The sequence below is a fragment of the Ascaphus truei genome, chromosome 3 (assembly GCF_040206685.1).
Source record: "Ascaphus truei isolate aAscTru1 chromosome 3, aAscTru1.hap1, whole genome shotgun sequence".
Taxonomy (NCBI): Eukaryota; Metazoa; Chordata; class Amphibia; order Anura; family Ascaphidae; genus Ascaphus; species Ascaphus truei.
The window spans coordinates 75,842,042-75,849,770 of NC_134485.1; positions in this window are offsets into that span (position 1 = coordinate 75,842,042).

A 7,729-nucleotide genomic window follows, 5' to 3' on the forward strand; every position below is an offset into this window, starting at 1 on the left:
ATTATGCATAACATCTATTGGAAGAAAAAGAAACTAATGAGCACATTTAAATATGTACTACCCATACCTAAATGATATAACAAAGAGTATATGCTGCACACCACAATATGATAAAGAGTGATACAATTACCGGTGCTCCCATCAATGTACGATCGGCTGCATCCAATCCACAGCATACAAAAAGGAATGAAGATGGGGCACACGGATTTCCAAAATAAAGAGATTTATTAATGCATACACAACGTTTCGACCCTAAGGTCTTTGTCAAGTGCAAAAAGTGGCTTTTTGCACTTGACAAAGACCTTAGGGTCGAAACGTTGTGTATGCTTTAATAAATCTCTTTATTTTGGAAATCCGTGTGCCCCATCTTCTACCCATACCTAAACCCAGAGTAATTACATGAAAATAACTTGTGTTATCGTTTGCTTATATATATATATTCAATATATTGAATATATATATATTCAATTGAAAAAAACTTTTAAGTGTACAGTAATTAAGGTTTGTAAGCAAACCCTTCAAAAGTCTGAAAATGTTGACGTTAAGGTGGCAAGCAACCTGAACCCCCCCCCCCCATGCTTTGCTTATGTCATCCTACATGATGTCACAAATGACATGATTCCATCACATCAGAGAATGTGGAATGCAGCCCCAAAGAACCAGGCTTCTCTGGTCCATTTCTCCCCCAGACCACTGCTCAAACATCAGGCTTTTCTGGACTCGTCTTCCCCAGCCCACCTCCTGAAGCATCACACCTCTTTGATCTCCCACTCCACAGAAACACGAGGCCTCTCCAATGCCTTTCCCCTTCACGCCCCCCAAGCATATGGCTTCTCTGATTCCTTTCTCCTCACCCGCCAAGCAGTAGCATGAGGCTTATTCAATCCATTTCTCTTCCTTACATCATGCTTCTCCGGTCTCCCTCATTTCACTGCCGCAGTTGCATCAGGCTTCTTTGTTCCCCTTGCCTCCAACTATCTGCAGATCCTTTGTCCCTACACCCATCCACAGGTAGCAGTCCTCTCTGATCCCTTAGCAGAGTATGTGCAGTGCGGATGGATTTATCGGACATCAGGTCCGGTGGAAATCTGTAGTCTGAATCCACCCAAGCGATGTGTGTGGAGGCTTCAGATTCCCGCACGTCTGGCACGGACCAGATTTTTTTTTAATCTTTTAAACTGAAATTTCTCGAAAATATGTTATCCTTTTAAAAAGCAACCACTCAAAGGCACTTCTACCTCTAAGCCACTAACTCCACACTTAGTTTCACACACATTCATTTTTTCCTCTTTCAAGTGCAGGGGCCTAAAACTCCTAAGTCGTTTTAGAGTTACAGGGGAGACAAACTTAGGTGTGTTAAAAGTTTGTAGTCTACAGTTTCACATGGAAAGTTTTAGGTCCCTGTAACTCAAAAAGGAAAAATGAATTTGTGTGTGAAATTTGGCGTAGAGTTAGTGGCTGAGGGGTAGAAGTGTGTTTAAGTGGTTGGTTTTTAAAAGAATAAGTTGTTTTGGAGAAATGTAAGGGTAAAAGATAAAAAAAAAATGTTCTGGGCCGCAGCATCACCTTCATGTGGGGGAATCTGAAGTGTTAAAAGTTAAATATCATTTATAATCTTCCAAGATTATACATTACAGCGTTCAAGTTTTGGCAGATAAAGAAACGTTTATTCTTTAGTTACTTACAGACATATGGTTTTCACATTAAAAAATGACATGCGTTCCACCTAGTTGGTGTAGCCAGGTCACCTGATGGCTACTATTCTGCCCTTGGGCTGGCAGTAAACCCTAGTACAATCAGGTTGCCAGTAGTTGGTATGGGGGTTTCCCCCTTCCTTGGTACTGCACTTTAGTGACAGCAGAGGGTGGTACATCCTGTTGTAGCTGGGACAACGGACTGCCCGCCTTCTGGCTGTACCTAAGGGCGGGACCACCTTAAAGTTAGTAGTTCCTTCCCCCATTTGAGGATGGTCACACAACTGGGAGCCTGAGATTGGGTCCTTCCCTTGTGCTCTTCCCTCCGGGGGAGAGTGAGTGTGGATCATCCCTCTGCCTCAGCTAGGGAGGTGGGGAAGAGCTAGGATGGCTGCGGGTGCCCTTGGCCTGTAGTGACTGTCCAGGGACTATCCTTCAGTGAGAACTGAGAGTACTACATTGGGCAGAAGCCTGCTGTGTAACTGTGCTGTACAGCGTGAATAACCCGTTCCTGTTGTTATATATCTCCTGCCTGGTGCGTGACCTTACTGGGGGGAGAGGTAATAAGTTCTACCGTGGGAGATCAACTTCATCTCCTGGAGCCTACGGCAGATGGAGGCGTTGCACTGCTAAAGAGATATGTGGGGTATGAACCCCAGAAGCCTATTCCTGTGTCCCCACTACCATTGGCGGATGACTCAGCCCTCCTATTACCAGCAGTTATATGCACCATACAATGTACTGTAGTAATGGACAAATCTTCCACCGTGTGGGAGAAACACCGTTACATTGGTAACTCACAAATCCTTCCTTGATGAATTTCCTTCTTCTGATGTTTTCCTCTCTAACTGACCTGGTACTCTGCTACGTTTTTATACAGCAAATACCACATACGTAAGCATTTCCTATTCTAAGTGTATTTCTGTTTCAGGCCAAAACATGTTTGTGTCTATCTGGCATTTTGTATGAATAGCATCATACTGTACATAAGGAGTTTAACCTTGTAATAATTAAAGTCAAGAGTCCTTATGTTACGTACGGCACACCTGTGAGCACGTGACCTGCATATGGCACAAGGGTTAATACACAGATCTCTAGATGGCCCAATTTTCACTTTACGCAAAGGTCCCTCAAATTAACAATATCTCCCCTCAATCCGTCCCACTATACAATCTGTTATAAACAGCACACTTGTGAGCACATGATTTATTATATGTAACCAGGGTTAATACACACGGCTACTCTAGCCAACTCACTTTTTGCCTGTGCAGGGTTCTTTCAATCATTTAATATTTACCCCTTACTCGATTGCAATCATATCTATCCGCTTCCACCACCCAAGATATATGCAAATAACATATATATCTATATTCCAGAGTCCACTCTATCTTCCAGGGTCCATGGTCCCTGTTTATTAAAGAAAAATTATGCACGTAACACACAAAAATCTGTTGTAGCAAAATGTGTCCGAAAATGTGCTTTACTCTATAGAAAGCCGTCAAATAGTTAACTCAGAGCCCAAAACAGCACTTATTAAAGTTATATATATATACACACATAGTCATGTGAAAAATAAAGTACATCCTCTTTGAATTCCATGGTTTTACATATAAAGACATAATAACAATCATCTGTTCCTTATCAGGTCTAAAAATTAGGTAAATACAACCTCAGAGGAACAACAACACCTGACATATTACACCATGTCATGATTTATTTAACGAAAATAAAGCCAAAATGGAGAAGCCATGTGTGAAAAACTAAGTACACCCTTACTGCTTCCATAGGAATTAAGATGCTAAGTAGCAGACAGGTACTGCTAATCAAATGCCCTTGATTAATTGATCATCAACAAGTGTGACCACCTCTATAAAAGCCGCAGTTTTAGCAGTTTGCTGGTCTGGAGCATTCAGGTGTGTGTTAACACAATGCCAAGGAGGAAAGACATCAGCAATGATCTTAGAGAAGCAATGGTTGCTGCCCATCAATCTGGGAAGGGAATATATATATATATATATATATATATATATTGTGACAAACGGCTTACTCCGGGGCTCCGTCGTTTGTCCGGGACTGTTTAGAACACGGTCTTTTAGGGTAGGTTAAATGATGAGGCGTCACGTACTGTTCCTTTAAACAGGCTATGCCTGGTTTATTCAGTCCCAGGCACTGAGACTGCCACAGTGCATACAACAGAAAACAGATCAAAACAAAAGCTGCTCACCTGAGCGATAACTTAACTTAGATATCCCTGACTCAGGGTTGGAAGTGGCTTTTCCACTTCCAACATCAAAACATGGTACTTTTGCAGTCTTACACAAATGAACAGAAAGATTGAACCTGTTTGGGGAAGAGGCTTCTCCCCTCTGTAGTTCAGCAGCCTTCCAGCCTCCTGGCTCTTGTGGGGAGACCCGAGCAAACAGGAAATCAGTCTTTCATACCTGATTCCTAATTAGCATGACAGGAGACAGAAATCAGGCAGCAGACAAACTCTGGTCTGGATCTCTCATCCCTCAGTTCCAGCGCTTGCCAAACTGTGGGATGGAGTGTATGTATTATAAGGCTGCACTCCCAGGCCAAACAGGATAGAAACTGTCTAGTATCCTGGGAGCCCTATATACGGAATTTATTACCATCCCCTGGTTTCTGTCACATATCCTCCCCCCCAGCTCAGACCTCGAGGGATGAGCGACCATGGATATTAGGGAGTGCATCCTTGACAACCCGTCAGCATTGCCATGTTTGTGCCCTGACCTGTGTTCCACAGAAAATTTAAAGGGTTGTAGGCTTAGGAACCACCTGGTCACTCTAGCATTCTTTTCCCTGTTTTGACACATCCAGGTAAGGGGTGCATGATCTGTGACCAACCGGAATTTTCTCCCCAACAGGTAGTATTTGAGCGTCTCTACAGCCCACTTTATTGCGAGACACTCTTTCTCTACTATGGAGTAATTTTTCTCCTGGGGATTTAGTTTCCTACTTAAATAAAGGATGGGGTGCTCCTCACCTTGAGACTCCTGGGAGAGTACCGCCCCCAGCCCTACCTCAGATGCGTCGGTTTGGACTACGAACTCTTTGGAGAAGTCAGGTGTGACCAACACTGGTTGGGCACAGAGAGCTTCTTTCAGGCTTCTAAAGGCCTGTTCGGTTTCGGGGGACCACTTTACCATTAGCGGTCCTCTTGCTTTTGTGAGGTCAGTTAGTGGGGTTGCCTTAGTTGCAAAATTGGGAATAAACCTTCTATAGTACCCAATTAAGCCCAAAAAGGTCCTTACTTGTTTTTTTGTAACTGGCCTTGGCCAATTTTGTATCGCCTCCACTTTGAGTGTTTGGGGTTTGAGTAAACCTCTGCCAATAGAATATCCCAGATACTTGGCCTCCTCCAGACCAATAGTGCATTTAGCGGGGTTAGCAGTTAGTCCAGCAGACCGGACTGCGTCAAGCACAGCTTGGACCTTTGGAAGGTGGGATTGCCAATCTTCACTATGGATTACCACATCATCCAGGTAGGCGGCAGCATACCGAGCATGTGGTTTTAAAATTTTATCCATCATTCTTTGGAATGTGGCGGGAGCTCCATGTAAGCCAAAAGGCAACACCTTATACTGAAAGAGGCCGTCTGGGGTTGAGAAGGCTGTCTTTTCTTTTGCCCTTTCTGTGAGGGGAACCTGCCAGTACCCTTTTGTTAGGTCTAGAGTTGTGAGATATCGGGCTTTGCCCAGTCTCTCTACAAGTTCATCTACCCTGGGCATAGGATAAGTATCAAATTTTGACACCGCGTTTAGTTTTCGGTAGTCATTACAAAACCTTGTTGTACCATCTGGCTTTGGGACTAAGACTATAGGGCTGTTCCACCCACTTTGGGATTCCTCAATTACACCTAGTTTTAGCATTTTTTAACCTCTAAACTTATAGCCTTTCTTTTGGCCTCTGGGATTCGGTACGGTTTAAGGTTAACTCGGACCCCCGGTTCAGAGACTAAGTCATGTTCAATTACGCTAGTTCTACCTGGCCGTATAGAGAAGATTTCTTTGTTTCTTTTCACTAAATTCTGAACCTCTCGTTTCTGATGAACAGACAGTGTTTCAGCTATGCTAACCTCTGGGTCAGTTTCTTGATTCTCTGACGGACCTAGGGGTACTAGGGTTAACAAGACTTCTCTATCTTTCCAGGGCTTGAGTAGGTTTATATGGTAAATTTGCTCAGGTTTCCTCCTACCTGGCTGTCTTACCTTATAATTTACTTCTCCCACTCTTTCCAAGACCTCATATGGCCCATGCCATTTAGCAAGGAATTTACTCTCCACGGTGGGAACCAGAACTAGTACCCTATCACCTGGAGAAAAAATTCTGACCCTAGCACCCTTATTATATGTATTCCTCTGTGCCTCTTGAGCTTTCTCCATGTGTTCCCTCACTATGGGTAGGACTGCAGCAATGCGGTCCTGCATCTGGGCAACATGCTCTATTACACTTCTGTAAGGGGTAACCTCGTGTTCCCAAGTCTCTTTGGCTATATCCAGTAAGCCCCTTGGGTGTCGGCCATACAATAGTTCAAACGGGGAGAAGCCTGTGGATGATTGGGGAACTTCCCTAATGGCAAATAACAGGTACGGTAACAAACAATCCCAGTTTTTCCCATCTTTATCAACCGCCCGCCGTAACATGCTCTTTAAGGTTTTATTGAACCTTTCCACTAAACCATCTGTTTGTGGATGATAGACTGAGGTTCTGAGATGCTTGATTTTTAGGAGTTTACATAGCTCTTTCGTTACTTGGGACATAAATGGTGTTCCCTGGTCAGATAGAATCTCTTTAGGAATCCCGACCCGGGAAAACAGAACTACTAACTCTTTTGCTATGTTTTTAGCTGAGGTGCTACGTAGGGGAACTGCCTCCGGATATCGGGTGGCATAATCTAATATTACCAATATATGCTGATGTCCCCTAGCAGACTTTATTAGGGGTCCTACTAGATCCATAGCAATCCGGTCAAATGGTACCTCTATTATGGGAAGGGGTACCAATGGGCTGCGGTACGCCTTGAACGGGGCGGTGATCTGACATTCTGGGCATGAGGAACAATAATTCATAATTTCTGCCAGAACCCCAGGCCAATAGAAGCTTCGGAGAACCTTTTCTTTTGTCTTTTCCACCCCTAGGTGTCCCCCCAATGGATGACTATGTGCGAGGTGTAATACTACGTTACGGAATGTCCGTGGTACCAACAATTGTTTAGTTGTAACTGATTTCCTTTTATCAACCCGATATACTAGGTCGTTCTCTACCTCGAAGTAGGGGTAAGCAAGTGACCTATCTGGTTGGCCAGGAGTACTATTCTGGTCCCGTATATTTCCCCTTGCTACCGCTAATGTGGGGTCCTCCCACTGGGCCTTCTTAAAACTCCCAGGACTGACCTCTAGGTCAGCGAGGGTCTTATCCGGTTCTGGGGTGGTAAGTGTCTGCTCAACATCTTGATTTGGGGTATTCCCTACCAAAGTAGTGATGGGGAAGGGAATTTTACAGCACTCCTCCTTTTCCCCCTTCTTATTTGGGCCCTCGTCAACCTCCATTTCTGAAAAAGGGAAAGGATTTGTTTCTTCTAATACTTCGTTATGGTCCGCTATTGAACTCTGGGCGCTATTCTGAGCGGGGGACCACATTTTTAGAAAATGGGGAAAGTCGGTCCCTATTAACACATCATGTGCCAGTTTGGGTACAATACCCACCTTGAAATCTAAAGAACCAAACTCTGTTTCAAAAAAAACATCAACAGTGGAATATTCATGATTATCCCCATGTATACAACAAATTGCCACTCTTTGTGAACTGTTTCCCTGTTTCTTCTTAATGGGCAAGAGGTATTCGGACACTAGTGTGACCATGCTCCCAGAGTCAAGAAGTGCCCGAACCCTCTTACCATTAACCTTTACAAATGCCCACAGATGGTTATTCAAGGGGTCCTCTGGGCTAGGGCCCATACATTGGGACAACAGCGAATAAGGTTCCACGCTGTTGCATTGCATGGGCTCATAA